A 19,606-nucleotide genomic window follows, 5' to 3' on the forward strand; every position below is an offset into this window, starting at 1 on the left:
CTAAGCAGGGAACTCACATCAATAAGCATGGATATGATGAGATGCATTATCAATAATAATGCAGAATATATTAGACATTACCAGCATGTGACCGTTCATACAACTCCTTACTAAAATGTTCCAAGTCATATTTTATAGTTCAATAGTTAACAAGAAACAAAAATGTCCAGAAGTATTGAATAAGAAGAAAATCACAAGCTTATCATGTGTGGAAGTTTAAGAAGGTCTAATAGAGAGATGAATTATCCTTTCTGTTACAATCTCGTGATTGTCAGCAGTGCTGCAGAAAATTGTAACGCAAATGTTTCACTGTTTCTCAGAAAATCACAAAATCACAGTTCAAAAGTTTCTCATGTCAAATCAAATGTTTGCTTGATATCAGGATTTCAGTGTGTTTCCAAACCTTTTAAAAGGAAACTTGTTTGAAAGACTGTTATCTCCAAAATTAATATCTTCAAAAATTGGTTGATAGGGTTGTTAAGAAGGCATATGGTGTGTTAGCTTTTGTTGGTAGAGTTTCAGAGCCAGGAGGTCATATTGTAGCTGTACAAAACTCTGGTGTGGCTATACTTGGAGTATTGTGTACAGTTCTGGTCACCGCATTATAGGAAGGATGTGGATGTTTTGGAACGGGTTCATAGGAGATTTACTCGGATGTTGCCTGGTAAGGAGGGAAGGTCTTATGAGGAAAGGCTGAAGGACTTGAGGCTGTTTTCGTTACAGAGAAGAAGATTGAGAGGTGACTTATTTGAGATATATAAGATAATCAGAGGGTTAGATAGAGTGGACAGCAAGAACCTTTTTCCTCAGATGGTGATGGCTAGTACAAGGGGATATAGCTTTAAATTGAGGGATGGTAGATATAGGACAGCTGTCAGAGGTAGTTTATTTACTCAGAGAGTAGTAGGGATGTGGAATGACCTGCCTGCAACAATAGTAGACTTGCCAACTTTAAGGGCATTTAAATGATCATTGGCTAAACATATGGATGAGAATGGAATAGTGTAGGATAGATGGGCGTTAGATTGGTTCCACAGGTTGGGGCAACATCGAAGACCGAAAGGCCTGCACTGCGCTGTAATGTTCTATGTTCTAATAAATCTGACCTAATCTTTGTGTTAAATACCAGATAGCCTGGGTTACTACTTTACATTGTAGCATAGAAGGAAGGACTTTGTGTGTCCAGCAGAGAGCTCAACTAATACTATGCAGTGTTGACATTCCACATCGGCCTTCACCAGACTTCACCAATGTATCATTTTATTTGTCTCCTCAGCTTACACTTAACTACGTTTACCTTAAAAATATGTTTCTATGTTTATCACAACTAATGCTCATGGTAGTGACTTAAAGATTTTAAGTAAGCTTAAGGTAAATATATTTTTCTTCGATTCTCTATTAGTCCAACCTGAGTGTAATAAATAAACATCTGAATCTGTGAATGGTTTTTAATGCCCATGTTATTCTTCACATCCAGGATTTGTTTGACTTCTATTAGAATTCCCACGAGGAACCATAAATCCAAATAACTACATCAAATGACCCTCCAATGAAGAAAGTGTCAATATTTTACTTTTTGTAACTATTGCTTTAACATAAATCAGAACCAATATAAACATGAAATAACAGGCAAATGATTTTTCAACTTAAAAAAAGGTAAATTTTACTTTAAGTGGGTGATGCAATGAAGATAAACCTTATGTCGCCACAATGTAGTCACATCACTCCATGTTGACATGTGTCACCACCTTGCAGTTTCAAAATTCTCTCGTTTAGCCTCCACTACATTGGATCTGCAACCTTTTCACTCACCGTGTGGGCGGCACGGTGGCACAGTGGTTAGCACTGCTGCCTCACAGCGCCTGTAGACCCGGGTTCAATTCCCGACTCAGGCGACTGACTGTGTGGAGTTTGCACGTTCTCCCCGTGTCTGCGTGGGTTTCCTCCGGGTGCTCCGGTTTCCTCCCACAGTCCAAGAGATGTGCGGGTCAGGTGAATTGGTCATGCTAAATTGCCCGTAGTGTTAGGTAAGGGGTAAATGTAGGGGTATGGGTGGGTTGCGCTTCGGCGGGGTCGGTGTGGACTTGTTGGGCCGAAGGGCCTGTTTCCACACTGTAAGTAATCTAATTGTATTGTATATAATGAATTCAACCTACATATCACAGCCACCAAGAGTCGTATTGTAACTAATGGCTTTGGAGGCAACACAATTCTACAGAACTTCCTGAGCTGACTTCACAATATTTTCTGGCGCAAATTCCCCGATGACTCCTTTATCTGACTCCAAACCCCACTAAGCAGACAAGTTGCTTCGGGCAAAATTGAAGGAGCAACAGCAATGCTGTCTCCGACTTTATATCCAGTTTAACAGCACTTTACACAGAATTCCTTACAAAATATGCATTCTGTTCATCCCTCTGCTGTTTCTCTCCCTTGTTTCAGGCCAAATAAGTTTCATGCTATTTCCTTCCTGACGGCATTACTTCTAATAGAAAGATTGCCTGATCTATGGACAAGAGTTTCTAATTAAGAAAATTATAATTGATCCCTTAACAATTGAAGTCAACATTTCAAAGCCGTTTTCAAACATGAACAATTGCAATCCTGATCAGTGTAACATTGTGATGGATGCATCTATAATCTGTGCTCTCATTGTGCACAATATCCTGCTGGCATCACCACACTGGTAAATTTAGCCTGCATTAAAATGAGCATTGACATAATGCTGTAAAACGGTTTGTGGATCTTAGATTTTAAGATTACAGGATGCATCACAAACCCTGCTGTGATGTTATCTAACGTTGTAACATTCTACAGTAATGGAACGTTGTTATGTTGTCCAGCTGTGATGTATTGGTCTTGATATGATTGTCCTCTCCCTTAAGTGAGGGAGGGAGATGGTTGGGTGTGGTTAATAAAAACCTGCTAAAAAAGAGAACCTGGTATAGAAGAGATGATGTGGAACTTGAAAACATTTACAAGGATGTTGCTAGGGTTGAAGATTTTGAGCTATAGAAAGAGACTGAATAGGCTGGGGATATTTTCCCTGGAGAATTGGAGGCTGTGGGGTAGCCTTATAGAAGATTATAAAATTAAGAGGGGCATGAGGAGCGCGAAGAGTCAAAGTCTTTTCCCCAGGATAGGGAAGTCAAAAACTAAAGAGCAAAGGTTTATGGTGAGAGGAAAAAGACTTAAAAGAGACCAAAGGGGCAACCTTTTCACATAGAGGGGCATGTTATATGGAATGGACTGCCAGACGATCTGGTACAAAATTTAAAAGGCATCTGGATGGGTATATGAACAGGAGGGGTGTAGAGGAATATAAGCCAAATATTGGCAAATGAGACTAGCTTAATTTATGATATCTGGTCAACATGGACAAGTTGAACCAAAGGGTATGTTTCCTTGATGTACATCTCTATGAGATGCCTGTCCTGCTGCGCTTTTCCAGCACCACACTTTTCAACCCAACATACATCTCTATGAGTCTATCACCTGATAATTTTCTAGAAGTCCATATTGTGCATTGTAGTGTTCCAGTTTGAACAGCTAGGATCCATAACAGGAACATTCAAATCAAGTTGCCCAGATCAGCTGGGAGTCTGATTGAAATTACCAGTGTCTGGTTACATTTTCCAGAGCTCAGAAATCCTGAGAGTGAAAGGCAGATGCGGCAAAAGCAAAAATTGCTGGAGAAACTCAGCTAGTCTGGAGAATCCAATGACCCTTCATCAGTTGACATTGACTCTGCTTTCTCTCTTTCCAGGTGCGGCCAGACCTGCTGAGTTTCTCCGGCAATTTCAGCTTGTGTTTCAGATTTGCAACATCTGCAGTCCTTAGTTTGATAAAAGCAGGTGGGAGCCGCTTGTTCAAGGTGGTAAATACCTCCTATGTGACCTTTGATTTCCCTCTAAAACTGCAATTTCCTCTTCCCCCCTAGCCCCTGGCAATCAGTAAGCTGCCCACTCAAGCCCAGATACTTCTGATTAGCCAGATACCATATCCAAGCGTATCTGGCTGGTTCCTGCTGCTAGTCTCCTTGGCTGGCACCTAGCCAGCAAACCCATTTGCCTGGCTGCTGAGTGGGAAACTCAAGAAAGAAATGATTTTGAGGTACCGATGTTAAATTAGACATGACCACCACATCGAAGCCGAGAGTGTGCTGCTGGAAAAAGCACAGCAGGTCAGGCAGCATCTGAGGAGCTGGAGAATCGATGTTTCGGGCAAAGGCCCTTCATCAGGATTGAGGAATGAGGAATGACCACCACTTCTCCAGCCTTGTCTGACCTTCCCCATTCCTCCTACAGGCTCTAAATGCCTCTGACGATTGGTCCTTACGGTGTGGCATCAAATTGAATAAGCTGTGAATTGTAATTGTATCCTACTGACGAAAATGTAGCATTTGTTGACTTAAGCAGAGCTTTGTACTAAACAGAAATTAAATTAGCATTGTTTTGGAAATTAGTTTGCATCCTACTAAGATCCAAGGGTCAAACACAAACATTACTCAATTTTCTGTCACATATTCTTTTTCTTACTTGACTTTTAAAATGACTGTTAACTATAAGGCTGACTCAAGAATACTGATGTTACTGATGTTACTGTTGCCTTATGATGGATGATGTTGGGCAAGGAACTGTTATACCAAATACTCACTGGGAACTAAAAGAAAACTGTTAGTGAAAGGCTTATAAACACCATGTTATAAGGATGGGGGTGGGGTGGAGGTGGTAGTTGATCTTAATTTTGAGCATTAGTGTGAAACAAACAAAAATTTGATTAGTTATTTTACAGTGCTCCTGACATCCATAGAAATTAATAATTAGGCAAATTGTATAATAGATTTATTCTCACTCATTTTACAATAATAGAGTTAAGGTTTATAAGCCGGTATGTTTCATGCTGTGGAGAAACATTGTCCTAATTTCTGAACATTAAAATAAATAGGAAATTGACTTACCCAAGGTTCCTATCAGAAGGATGTTGTGAAACTTAAAAGGGTTCAGAAAAGATTTGCAAGGATCTAGCCAGGGTTGGAGGATTTGAGCTATAGGGAGAGGTTGAATAGGCTGGGGCTGTTTACCCTGGAGGGTCGAAGGCTGAGGAGTGACCTTAGAGAGGTTCATAAAATCATGATAGGATAGGATAAATAGACAAAGTCTCTTCCCTGGGATAGGGAGTCCAAAACTAGAGGGCATAGGTTTAGGGTGAGAGGGAAAGACTATAAAAGAGACCTAAGGGGCAAAATTTTCATGCAGAGGCGGGTACGAGTATGGATGTGGTGGAAGCTACAAAGATTGCAAGATTTAAAAGGCATCTGGATGGGTATATGAATAGGAAGAGTTTGGAGGGATATGGGCCAGGTGCTGGCAGGTGGGACTAGATTAGGTTGGGATATCTGGTCAGCATGGACGGAATGGACTGAATGGTCTGTTTCCATGCTGTACGTCTCTATGACTCTATGACTGTGGTTTCCAATTATTGCTCTCCCCTATAAAATAGCAAGAGACACTAACAGAACTGATGATAGGGCAAGTCTCCACAATGTAAATACAGATGAAGATTTTCTTTTCCCCTCAAAAGGGTAGTCAAGCTGTTGACTTCTCTAGAGGGGTGGATGTCTGAGGCAGTGATAGACAGATTTTTAATCAGTTATTTATGAATCAAGGGTCATGAGAAGACAGCAGGAAAGTGGAGTTGAGGATTATCCATGATCTCACGGAATATGGAGCAGATTCAATGGACCAAACAGCCTACTTCTGTTACTAAATATAGCTGCAGAGTGTTTGCCATTTGATGTACCAGTATAACAGAAGGTTCTATGTTGAAAAGATTGAGACCCTCATTGCAGGAACTTGGGAGATGAAATTCAGAGTTTAGACTTTCCAATTGTACATCTTCATTCGCCAAGTTTCTTTGAATTTTGGAATGATCTGATTTCACAATATTTATGAAGCAATGTGACGTTTCACACAATGCAAGAAGATTTGTGATATTATGGGAACCACCACAGTCTGCAAAAAATGTAAGGTTGCCTCAGTAACTCAGGATTTAGATCCATGTGCAGTAGCTCAAAATGAGCGCAAATGTGAACTGGCAAACCTTTTTTAAATTTCCATTTCCACAATCATTGATACAGTTTCAGATATCTTGGCAATTTGAGGTAGTTCTACTCCAAGCGCAGTGCATTTATACGTTTATTCTTTACATCCCTCTTTCAGTTAGTGTGCAGATTAATAGGCCATTCAGCCCATTGAGTCTACTCCACCATTCAATGAGATCATGGTTGCTCTGGTAATCCTCGACTCCACTTGCCTTATCCCCATAACTTCTAATCCCCTATTGATTACACATCTCTGTATCTCAGCCTTGAATATAACACAGCCTCTACAGCCTGCTGCAGTAAATAATTCCACAGATTCACTACTCTCTGAAAGGAAAAATCCTCTTTCATCTCTGTCTTAAATGAATGATCCCTTACTCTCAGACTATGGTTTCTCGTCTTAGAATCTCCCAAAAGAAGAACCAATCTTTTTGTATCTACCCTATGAAGCCCTGTACAAATCTTATATAATTCAATTATTCTAAACTTCAATGAGTACAAGCACAACCTCTCCTCATAGGAAAATCCCTTCACACCTGATTTATTGCACTGAATCTTCTTTGAATTGCCTCTAATGCCAGCAACACTCACTGTTAGGAGTGGGAGCATATTGAACAGCTATAAAATAATTGAGTAAACTCTTCAATGGAGCTCGGTGGAAGCATAAATTGGGATAGATGTTAGATAGGCTGCTGACTTTCTATTGTTCTTTTTGCACAATCGCACAAAGTCAAGCCCCAGCGAAGCATAGTCCCAATTGGTCTTTTATGGCCCATAAACTTCCTCTGACCCTTACATAGCCAATAATGCCAGGAAGGCAGAAGAAAGGCTGACCCAGGGATCAGTCTCTCCACATTAGGTACCTGCTTCCTGACTAATAGCATTGTGTATAGAGAAAGTTGCCATTTCGTGGGATTTAGCTGAAACCTCCCAACAGATGACTAACAAGATGAACCAGTAGCCCATGTGGACCTGTCTCCGATGGACCATATCTGCAATTACTTCCAAAAATAAATAGTGAACTGCTTCAGAAATATGTGCAAAACTTTAATCATTCTAGCCTCTGAGATAGATGGTTTCATTATTAATTTCCTTAAACAAACAATTTATAGCAAAACATTGAGAACAGTAAGCTTTTGACCTTACCTGGGTTTCATTTTCCTATGACAATAAAACTATTTTTGAAGTATCACATAAAGAAGTCCATTTCCTTTTATGAGCTAAGGTTAGTCACAGAGGTAAATAATGGCCTGCAATAATACTGCAATTTGACAATTATTATTAAACAGTTCTAGTTATTTCAATACCTGAAAGAAGTTAAAAGGCAAGAATCTAATCAAGGAGTTTGAAAGGTAATATAAACCTTCTGAACTCTGACAGCAGATCTCAGTTTTATAGTGAGATTGTGTTATTGAGAAGCATTGATGTGGCCTGGTTTGATATTCAGACTGACACCAAGTCATGTAAATCATGGATCAAGACATAACATGAGCAGAGTGGAGAGATACTATAATCTCCAAGAAGCTGTACTTTCCTCTCTTGTGGTCTCAAACTAGTATTTATTACAAATATAATGTAAATGCATCCTTAAAAATTACTTCCTATTAATAAACAAAATCTGGGTGGAATTTTAAAGGGGCCTGAGTGATTTGGGTTTTATTGAGATTTGTGGCAGAATTGGACAAAAAATCTGGTAGAGCTAATTTCAACCTCAGAAACATCTCAATGCTTCCTTTATGTATTTGCCAGCAGCAGTGAGTTACTAAGTGAGGAGGATTAAAGCTTGGTAAATACCTTACCAAGGTCCATACTGATGGTCCATTGTGTCTCATTATTATTCAGCTCTTATCTTACCAAAACACACCAAACAAGCTTGATGTCAAGAAAACTGAGCATGGAAATCACATTGGAAATCAGCCTGTGAATTCAACTCATTGCTTGCTCTGAATGAGTTAGCCTCATGCACCCCTTATGAACAGGGTATAGTTAGCCTTATGTACCCCTTATGAACAGACACTGGCAACTAAAACTTGCTCACCACTGACCATCGGCATGGCATCTCTCCAATCCACTTGCAAACTGCTTAGGAGGCACAGGTTTGTAATGCAGGATGCACTAGCAATTAGCTTTGAAAGGATACAGCAGGAACACTGCATGCAGAGACAGGGTCCCACATCCTGGATTGAACCAGGCTGCATCTCAGGGCTGCTGGCTTGCTCCCTTACTGCTCATTCACTCAGCGCCTCTGAGCATGCTTGCAGAGTCCATGCCTTGCCATGCTGTGCATGTTAGCCACGGCTAAGGGTTATCAGTACTGCTGTCCTGATAAGCAGCTTTGTGCAGACACACAAACAAGTTGCTGGTACGACAGAAGGAAATCTTGCCATAAATCACACCGAGATGTCAATCTAAAACTTGCAGCATGGCCCAGCTGCCTGTGAGACAAACACTGTATGCTTTATCAGCCAAATGGCCATGTCAGAAACAGACAGGGCCCAGTCCTTAGCGCACACCTGTTAGGAGGTGGGGGTGGGTTCACTATCATCAGTGACAGTCTGCCCACAGTCTAGGGCTGTGGCTACACTCTGTTCATTCCTGATGAAGCGCTCCTGCCCGAAACATTGATTTTCCTGCTCCTCGATACTGCCTGACCCGATGTGCTTTTCCAGCACCACTCTAATCTTGAGTCTGATCTCCAGCATCTGCAGTCCTCACTTTCACCTACATTCTGTTTGGGCCTATTCCAGTCAGGGATGTGTCTGACTCCATCCAGGAGAGTGAGCTATGATCAGGACCAGAAGGCCAGCAGCTGGCCTGGGGAATTGTGCATTGTCAGGCAGGGAGCTGGGGTAGGCGAAACAGCATCAGAGGGAATGGTTGGTGATGAAAGCAGGCACTACTGGCAGTAGCCACCACTGCAACTTTCACAAAGGGAGCATAGAGGAGTAGGATGGGCATCATTAAGGTTCAATGTGAGAGGTCTCCAAAAGGTGAGGGGATGGCTTACAGCCACAGACATGTTTGTATGTCGCATCTTCAAACTTGTACCCTGACATGAGATCGCATTGGTAAGCACGAGTTTTCATAAATCAGGGAACCCCAGCATCAGACAACTGAAGGTGTGGTGCCACTGCTTGCACTGGTCTGAGGGGTGCTGTCTGTTATAATCCAAACATCATGCACTGCATCATCGTGGTGTGCTGTACCCAGCACAGGTGGAGCAGGCTATGTGATAGTTGCTGAGGAGCAGTTTCCTGAGGATGATGGGGACATTAGGTAGAGGAAGCGCTCCTTATGTGTGACAAGTTCAGTCAGATGTACAAGCCAGACTGGAGCTGATCAACAGTCAGGGTGCATCAGACCATCAGGGAATGTGGAATAATTCCTGGTCATAAAGCCAGCATTTGATTAGCATTGTAGGGGAAGCTGAAGCATCTATTGGTTTTATTGGTGTTCACTTTTATTGGCTGTAAAATCTTTTCCATTATTCACAGGATGTATACATCGCTGGCTGGGTCAGCATTTATTCCCATCCCTAATTGGCCAGAGGGCAGTGAAGAGTCAGTCACATTTCTGTGGGTCTGGAGTCACATGTGGGCCAGACAAGGTAAGGATGGCAGATTCCTTCCCTAAAGGATATTAGTGAACTAGATGGGATTTTCCAACAATCAACAATGGTATCATGGTCATCACTAGATTCTTGATTCCAGATTTTTATTGAATTCAAGTTCCACCATATACTCTGGTGCAATTCACACCTGGCTCCCCAGAACATTAGGAGAAAGTGAGGACTGCAAATGTTGGAGAGTCAGAGTCGAAAAGTATGGCGCTGGAAAAGCGCGGTACGTCAGGCAGCATCCGAGGAGCAAGAGAGTCAATGTTTTGGGCAGAAGCCCTTCATCAGAACATTACCTGGGCCTTTGGGTTAACAGTCCAGCAATAATGCCACTAGGCAGAGCCTTCCCCAAGGCTAATATTTGGAATTAAATAAAACCTCATGTTTGGAATTCTCTGACTGCGTGATGTTCCCCTACTGGAGAGTGATAAGCTGCAGGTCTACAGTGGGTACTGAGACAGAGTAGGGAGGGTGTTTAGCTGGGATGTACCTAAAGACGTGTGAATGGGCCACGGTGTTGAAACAGTCACAAGAGTGAGAGAACGGAGTTTGTTTGTGTGATGTTGTGTCAACCACGCTGGCTGTGAACAATGGGCCTTCATGGCTGCTGTGGAAATACATTGCTGAAAAAGGACAACGTGTAACTACTAACACTTGACTGAGTGCACAGCCACCTCTCAGAGATAGTGTAGGTGCAAGGGGTGCTGGCCTTTTAGCGGCTATCTGGTGATTGATATATTGTTCCAGGAACAGCACATGGTCAGATGGAGGTAGAATTGGACACATAGAACACCATAGAGGTTGAGTCGGTAGTTAATGAGGTAATGTTTGGTCAGTAGTTAATAAAATGATGTTTGGTATGTAGTTAATGAGGTGATGCTTGGTTGATAGTTAATGAGGTGAAGTTTGGTAGGATGTGGTGAGACATCTCGCGAGATGACACTTAGCCAAAAAGAATCCTTTGCGATTCAACCCTCAGTTTTTGGCTGTGGTCAATTGTTGGACTGACAGTGACAGTTTAGAATAGATTTCTTACAGTATGGAAACAGGCCCTTTGGCCCAACAAGTCCACACTGACCCTCTCAGACCCAGTCCAGGCAGCTGCCTACTCCGCTGTCACCATCTTGGGTTTGGCCATGGAGGTTTGGGCGTGTGAGTCTGGGACTGTTTGTAACCTGATAGCCCAGGCTGCTGAGAGTTTCCTTGGCAGAGGCAAGTGGACCTTCTTTGGCAGGGCCATCCAAGGGTTAGAGGGTGAATCCGCCTCTGCATGACCTGAGAAGACACTCCTGTGTGGTTTGTCAGGGGCTTCCTTACTGGCTGGATGCCTCCTGGCACTGCCTTGTCTTTATGGGGACATCTGCAGTGTACACTACATTCCTTGTTTCCTGTCACCATACCGTTGGGTGAGAGGATGAATGGCTAAAAGTGATGTAGTGCAGGTGTGCACTCATATGCACCAGACCCTGGGAAAACTCTGTATCAGCCACCAATCTGTCCATGCAGGGAGATGGACAATCATATCCTTGAGGGTTCTCCAAAACACAGCTGCAAGTCTGCAGCCTCTAGATTATGAGGGACATTGCCGCCCATCCATCCATCTGTTGCTCTTGTTCCTCCCTGCGCATTGACAAGAGGTCCCTGATTACTGACAGTACCCAGTGTCCTCTCCAGCCTGGGCCTGTGGAGGTGCCTGGTCTCTGCCAGTCCTCTGAATGCCAGCAGCCAGGGCATTTCTTCCTCAGCCAGCTGAGGATGTGCTCATCAAATGGGGCTGCCAAACTTTCTAAACTCAACGTTCCCAACCGGGGCTGTGCTGATCTGAGCTGAAAGGTGGTTCAGGAGGCAGCCCTGCCAATGCTTCCTATGAACCCTCATCCTCAGAGATTGAGGAGATACCTTCAGGAGATTCAGAAGCTATGAGAGGTTCATGGTGTGAGTTGTTGAAGTGGATAGGTGGGGAATTGGGGGAAACATGAGAGTGAAGAAAGACTTTTTAAAATTCATTCACAGGATGAGGGTATCACTGACTAGGCCAGCATTTATTACCCTTCCCTAATCATTAAGAGTCAACCATGTTGCTGTGGAATCACACGTAGGCCACACCAGGTAGGGGGCAGATTCCTCCCTAAAGGGCATTAGTGAACCAGGTGGATTTTTACTGACAATAGACACATGGTAATCATTAGACTCTTAATTCCAGGTATTTATTGAATTCAAACTCCCCCATATACTCTGGCAGCATGTGAACCCAGCTCCCCAGAACATTACCTGGGTCTGTTTGTTAACAGTCCAGTGATGATACCATGAGGCCATTGCTACCCCAATAGGGGATAGTAAGAATGGTAGGCAATAGTAAGAAAGGTTGAGCCCTGAGTGGAAAATGGGTGAGCTGACAGTGATAAAGTGAAAGTGAGGTAGCAGAGAGTAGAGTGTGGCACTTAACGATCAATAACCAATCTGTCTATGACACTGCTGGCCATTCCTCCAGAGCGTGGAGATGGCACTAACCTAATAGTGACTTCAGGTCCAGTTGTCAGGGTCTGGTGGCACAGCCTCCTCTGTCAGTCCTCTGGCAAAAGGAAAGCCCCATCCTCAAGGCTAGCCCATCCTTCAGGAGTTCCAAATCCCTGTCGGACAATCGTGGTCCCATTTCCACCTTCTGAGCCACCTTTGGAATTACAGTCCTTCGACGAGTGGGAGAGCCTCAGAATGCCAGTTCTCGTTTGGGTCCACATCAGCATTTTAAAGGTAGTGCAGATGCCAGGGATGCCAATCTTGCAACAGTAGCAAGTGTATCTGGAAACACCTAAAGATAGGACAGGGAGACAGTCAGTACTGCAGAAGCTGGAAGCCAGATGTGAGGCTGGAAAGACACAGCAGGTCAGACAGCATCCAAGGAGCAGGAATGTCAAACCTCTGGGCCAAAACGCTTTGTCAGGAGTGGGGAGGGGGAGGGAGCCCAGTAGGGGGAAGGGTAGGTGTGATGGTGATAGGTGGATGCAGGTATGAGGTTATTGTAGGGTGCCAGTGGGAAGTGGGAAGTGGATAGGTGATTAGAAGATGGAAAGGTTAGGATAGGTCAGGGAGGTGATAAGGAGGGTTGGGGCTAGACATGGGATAAGGCTGGCGGAGGAGGAGGGACTTTGAAGCTGGTGAAGTTGATGTTGAGGCCATTGGGCTGTAATCTCCCCAGGTGAAATATTAGGTATTATTCCTTCAGTTTCTGTTGGGTGTCTCTCTGACAAATGGTAGGACAGGGCTAGAAACGGGGTGAGGGGTGTGCTATATTTAGGTTGGTAAACCATTGCGAGAAGTTCCACTAGGCCTCACAAAGAGAAGCAATCCATGGAACTTCCTGAACTGGCACTTAGTCAAGAAAAAATTGTGAAGATCAGGCTCTGAAATCAGAAGGCTCATACAAAATCTAGATCGTGAGGAGTGTCTTAAAGGAGGTGAGGTGGATATAGGTGAAGAGATGTTGAGGGAAGGAATTTCAGTTCTTAAGGCCTAGGCAGCTGAAGGCACAGCCAGTGATGGTGAAGCCATGAAAAGCAAGATAGCACACGAGGGCAGGGTTTGGAACAAATAGAATTCCCAGAGAGATGTTGTGAGGCTAGAGGAAGATTCAACTATAGCAAATGTGAGATCTGAAAACAAGGATGTGGTAACAATATAGGTAATACCTGTGTATGTCATTCCATTCCACAGAGCTATCATCATGTTTCTGAAGTAAAAAAAAATTCTTCTAATTAATTGATGATTTGACACGTGCATGCTTATGTAACAAGATATCTTCAAGTAAATGCTTATTTTGAGCAGCACTCACTGATTCATTACAAGAGGTTTGGTAAGCATTCCAAAAGTTAAGATTACTGAGAAAGAGATTATAGCATATGCTAATGAGAGTGGGCAAGTGCATACTCGCCATTTTAAAATAAAAATGTGTCTGCTTTTCATAATGATTTTGGCCATTGCCTGTGTAGTAACATGGTGGCCATGAATAGAACTCATTATCTGCCTCCTGCTCCCTGTACTTTTGTCACCAATGTTATTAGGTTGGCCACGTCACCAAATTAATAAATGTTGCAATTTGTTCTGGAAATCACAAGTGAGTAGATGCTACCTTATAATATTTTCCTTCTGATAAATCCCTTTCTCCCTAACAAAGCCTGTTGGAATCCCTGCACAATAATATTGATAATTTTCAGACTGCAGCACTCTACAGTAGTTTGCTCCCTCTGGTTTGTCTGGCATTGTTAAAATAGGTCACTTCTTGCTTGCTTCGCACTTCTTTTTGGAGACTTCACATCCTTTTTTTTCAATCATGAGTCACAGTGAAGACCCCAAGCCAGTATAGTATTGGTATTCATGTGCAAATCTTACAAGTGTTCAAGCTTAACTGAAACTGAAAAATGCAATGCATCACTGCCATGGAGACTTTAGACATGCTCCACCGGTCTTGTGACCAGTTGAAATGCAGGCCCTTTTATATTTCAATGATATTACTCCTAATCCACTAATCTGACCTTGTGATCAGAGCTGAGCCTTCAAGAAGCTAAAGCCTTAACTAATAACTTGCTGAATACGTTGGTCTCTGAAAAAGTGACTGCAGAAATAGAGTGACTTTGGGTTGCTGGTGTGTAAATGCTGGCCTGAAGTTTACAGCCCCACTTACATATTTGAAGGCAGGGAGCCAAATAAAACAAAGCAAATGGCCAACTTGCTATTTTCCTGTCCATTTCTGACCCCTTCCACAGTAGTATTGGCAATCCAAGGGCTCTTAGGTCTCTTGAGGCCCTTAAGTGATCGATTAAGAGTCACTTGAGGGACACATTCCACTTCTGCCATAATGTTTTGGACAGACTTGGCCATCATTGTCTGCTGTAAAGCTGGAAGAGGGTTTATCTCCTATGCCCTTTGAGGCTATGCCTCACTTCAAGAGTGTATATCCCCCCCTCACTGCAATCTCATTTTACAAGATTAGACAGAGACTTTAGGGTGTGCGGAGTGCAAAGAACAGCTGGCAAAACACATGATTTGGAACAGTTTGTGATGGTGCCCACAAGGGAGTAGGCTATTCTGGATTTAGTGCTATGTAACGAGCCAGACTCTATAAAAGATGTTAAAGTCAAGAAACACCAAGGAGGCAACGATCATAATATGGTAGAGTTCAGCCTGCAGTTTGAAAGAGAGAAGGCAAAATCAGATGTAATAGTGTTAAAGTTAAATAAAGGTAATTACAGGGGCATGAGAGAGGAACTGACAAAAATTGACTGGAAGCAGAGCCTAATGGGGAAGACGGTAGAACAAAAATGGCAGGAGCTTCTGGGTGTAATTGAGGGCATGGTATAGAGGCACACTCCAAAGAAAAGAAAGATTACCAGGTTGGGGAGTGGGGGGATAGGGGTGTGGGGGAGTTGAGGGATTAGACAACCATGGCTGACGAAGGAAGTCAGGAACTGTATCACAGAAAAAGAGAAAGCCTATAAAGTGGCCAAGAGCACTGTGAAATCAGAAGGTTGGGAAGATGAAAAAACAAACAGAGGATAACAAAGAGAGAAATAAGGAAGGACAGGATCAAATATGAAGGTAAGCTAGCCAGTAATATTAGAAATGACAGTAAAAGTTTCTTTCAATACATAAGAAACAAACTAGAGACAAAAGTAGAGATTGGGCTGCTCCAAATTGATGCAGGAAGGCTCGTGAAGGGAGATAAGGAAATAGCTGAAGAACTTAATAAATACTTTGTGTTGGTCTTCACAGTGGAAGACATAAGTAATACCCCAACAATTAAGGAGAGTCAAGGGGCAGAGTTGAGTATGGTAGCCATTACATAGGAGAAAGTACTTGACAAGCTAAAAGATCTAAAAATTGAGAAACCCCCTGACCTCAAAGGACTATATCCTAGAGTTCTGAGGGAGGTGGCTAAGGAAATAGCGGAGGCATTGGTTGTAATTTTTCAAAAATCACTGGAGTCAGGGAAAGTCCCAGATAATTGGAAAATTGCTGTTGTAACCCCCTTGTTCAAGAAAAGATGAAGACAAAAGATAGAAAATTATATGCAGTTTAGCCTAACCTTGGTTTGAGGTAAAATGCTAGAATCCATCATTAAGGATGAAATTTTTAAATTTTTGGAAGTGCAGGGTCGAATTAGAACAAGTCAGCATGGATCTAGTAAGGGGAGGTCATGCCTGACAAGCCTGTTAGAATTCTTTGAAGAGGTAACAAGTAGGTTAGACCTAGGAATCTCAGTGGATGTTATCTACCTAGACTTCCAAAAGGCCTTTGATAAGGTGCCTCATGGGAGGCTGCTGAGTAAGGTGAGGGCCCATGGTGTTCGAGGTGAGCTACTGGCATGGATTGAGGATTGGCTGTCTGACAGAAGGCAGAGAGTTGGGATAGAAGGTTCTTTTTTGGAATGGCGACTGGTGACAAGTGGTGTCCCGTAGGGTTCAGTGTTGGGGCCGCAGCTGTTCACTTTATATATTAATGATCTGGATGAAGGGACTGGGGGCATTCTGGCGAAGTTTGCCAATGATACAAAGTTAGGTGGACAGGCAGGTTGTACTGAGGAGGTGGGGAGGCTGCAGAAAGATTTAGACAGTTTAGGAGAATGGTCCAAGAAATGGCTGATGAAATTCAATGTGAGCAAATGCGAGGTTTTGCACTTTGGAAAAAAGAACACAGGCATGGACTATTTTCTAAATGGTGAGAAAATTCATAAAACCAAAGTACAAAGGGATCTGGGAGTGCTAGTTGAGGATTCTCTAAAGGTTGACTTGCAGGTTGAGTCCATGGTTAAGAAAGCAAATATAATGTTGTCATTTATCTCAAGAGGGTTGGAATATAAAAGTAACGATGTGCTTCTGAGACTTTATAAAGCTCTGGTTAGGCCCCGTTTAGAATACTGTGTTCAGTTTTGGTCCCCAAACCTCAGGAAGGACATACTGGCACTGGAGCGTGTCCAGCAGAGATTCACATGGAAGATCCCTGGAATGGTTGGCCTAACATATAATGAACGGCTGAGGATCCTGGGATTGTATTCTTTAGAGTTTAGAAGGTTGACAGGAGATCCAAGATAATGCATGGCTTAGAAAGGGTGGATGCTGGAAAGTTGTTTCCGTCATGTGGGGATACTAGGACTTGTGGGCACAGCCTTAGAATTAGAGGGGTCAATTTAGAACGGAAATAAGGAGACATTTCTTCAGCCAGAGAGTGGTGGGCCTGTGGAATTCATTGCCACAGAGCACGGTGGAGGATGGGATATTAAATGTCTTCAAGGCAGAGATTGATAAATTCTTAATCTCGCAAGAAGTTAGGGGATATGGAGAGAGTGTGGGTAAGTGGTGTTGAAATGCCCATCAGCCATGATTGAATGGCGGAGTAGACTCAATGGGCCAAATGGCCTTACTTCCACTCCTATGTCTTAAGGTCTTATGGTCTTATGATGATCAAACAGACCTTGGGGTGCAGGTTCATAGTTCCTTGAAAGTGGAGTCACAGGGAGACAGGCTATTCTTGCCTTTATTGGTCAGTGCAATGAATACAGAAGTTGGGAGGTCATGTCGCAATTGTAGAGGACATTGGTTAGGCCACTTTTGGAAGACTGTGTTCAATTCCGGTCTCCCTGTTATAGGAAAGATGTTGTTAAACTTCAAAGTATTTGGAAAAGATTTACAAGGATGTTGCGAGTTGGAGGATTTGAGCAATAGGGAGAGGCTGAATAGGCAGGGGCTGTTTTCCTTGGAGCATTGGAGGCTGAGGGGTGACCTTATAGAGGTTTACAAAATCAAGAAGAGCATGGATAGGGTGAATAGTCAAGTTCTTTTCCCCATGGTAGGAGAGTCAAAAGCAAGAGACCTTGGGTTTAAGGTAAGAGGATAAAAGACTTAAAAGGGACCTAAAAGGTAACCTTTTCATGCAGAGGGTGCTGCATGTGTAGAATAAACTGCCAGAGGAAGTGATGGAGGCTAGTACAATTGCAACATTAACAGTTTTAAAATTATAGTTAAATGAATAGGAAGGGCTTATACCGATATGAGCCAAATGCTAGGAAACGGAACTAGATTAATTTGGGATATCTGGTCAGCATGGACGAGTTGAACTGAAGATTCTGTTTTCATGCTGTACATCTCTATGACTCTATGATCACCCTGGCAAGACTTATGACCATTCCATGACCTCCTGGGAAGCACACATGAAGCTGTACTTCAATGACAATTTTCAATATTAGGAGGGAGCAGATGGTATTGTCTTGTTATCTTAAGAACATCTGGCCTGAATTTATCAACCCACCCTGAACATTTTTAATCTTAACCTTTCACAGGGCTACAAGTATATCACATTCTGTGAGATGTATCTTGTGTGTGATGGTCTGTTGGAGGAAGCTTTTACGCTGATGGCCCAAATGGATTTGGGTATCTGCCCCAGGTTGAATTGACAAATTATTCTGCAATTCTCATACCGACGTATTCAGGAAGCCTCTTTCATAGAATCATAGAATCCTCACAGTGTGGAAACAGGCCCTTCAGCTCAACAAGTCCACACTGACCCTCCAAAGAGTAACTCACCCAGACCCATTCCCCTAACCCATTTCGCTACATTTGCCTGACTAATACACCTAACTTACACATTGCTGAGCACTATGGGCAATTTAACATGGTCAATTCACCCAACCTGCACATCCTTGGATTGTGGAAGGTAACCCACGCAGACACAGGAAGAAATGTGCGAACTCCACACATCACCCGAGGTTGGAATCGAACCTGCGTATCTTGTGCTGTGAGACAGCAGTGCTAACTGCTGAGCCACCGTGCTGCCCCCATTTTACAAATAAATATTGACAGACTACAGTTCTGGAGCTAGGTGCCTTGATGCCTACTCAAATGAAATAGTGAGTGAGACTGGTGCAGAGGACTTGGTTATGCTCACTGCTAACACAGAATGGACTGATTACATTGTCAGTTTCATATCGAACATTACGTGGGAACTTGTCTCATGAGTCAACCATTTGTGGAAGATGCCATTGGGAACAGAACCATACTGGTCCCAAGTGGATAATGATACAGAGGAATTGGAAGAAAGTGACCACAGAGCCAATGACATGCATCAAACTCTGTACTATTCATGTTACCATAACGGTAATGCAAGAACATATTGCCTCATTGTTATAAATGTTTCCTTTATTTAAGCCTGGTTACAATGATTTGTTTTACAGATAAATCCTTAGTACTGATTGTAAGGAGATGAGGACAAAAACAGATTGAACTCGAAAATCCCTGATAGTCCAGTCCCATCAGTTAAATTGGAATGCACCAAACTTTGCAAATCTGCTGTGTTATGGACCAGACCAAATCCCCTCAAATCTATTCAGAAGGTAGTCTAGATCCTAACCTTTTATGATTTTAAAGCTAAGTGTAAAATGTTGCGTTCCAGATGCAATTCTCCTGGTCAAACTACCAGATTTAAAGTAGAACATGCCTTATTCATACACTGTGGTTAAAATACATCAAAAGAAAGAAGAATGTGGAATAACTTAACTATATTGGAAAACTTAACAGAATAACAGATTATTTAGCCACTAAATAGTAACTGTTCCAATATAATCACACCCAACAAAAACACCCTTGGCAAAAGGCAAATTCAGGAAAACAGATTGTCTCACATGCAACTCCAGCAGCAGGAAGCAAAAAAATATCAAGAGAAATCTCTGAGAGGGAAAGCAGCAGGAAAAGACTTACTGTAGCTTCCAAACCATGTTGAGACCCCAGCAACAACTGCTGCTACTGAATAAATAAAACTAAATCTCGTGGCTCTGTGGGAGCTTGACCCCACCCATTCAGGATGCTTCTGTGGTCCCAACTTTCATTTAAAAAAAAACCCAA

The sequence above is a fragment of the Hemiscyllium ocellatum genome, chromosome 3 (assembly GCF_020745735.1).
Source record: "Hemiscyllium ocellatum isolate sHemOce1 chromosome 3, sHemOce1.pat.X.cur, whole genome shotgun sequence".
NCBI lineage: Eukaryota > Metazoa > Chordata > Chondrichthyes > Orectolobiformes > Hemiscylliidae > Hemiscyllium > Hemiscyllium ocellatum.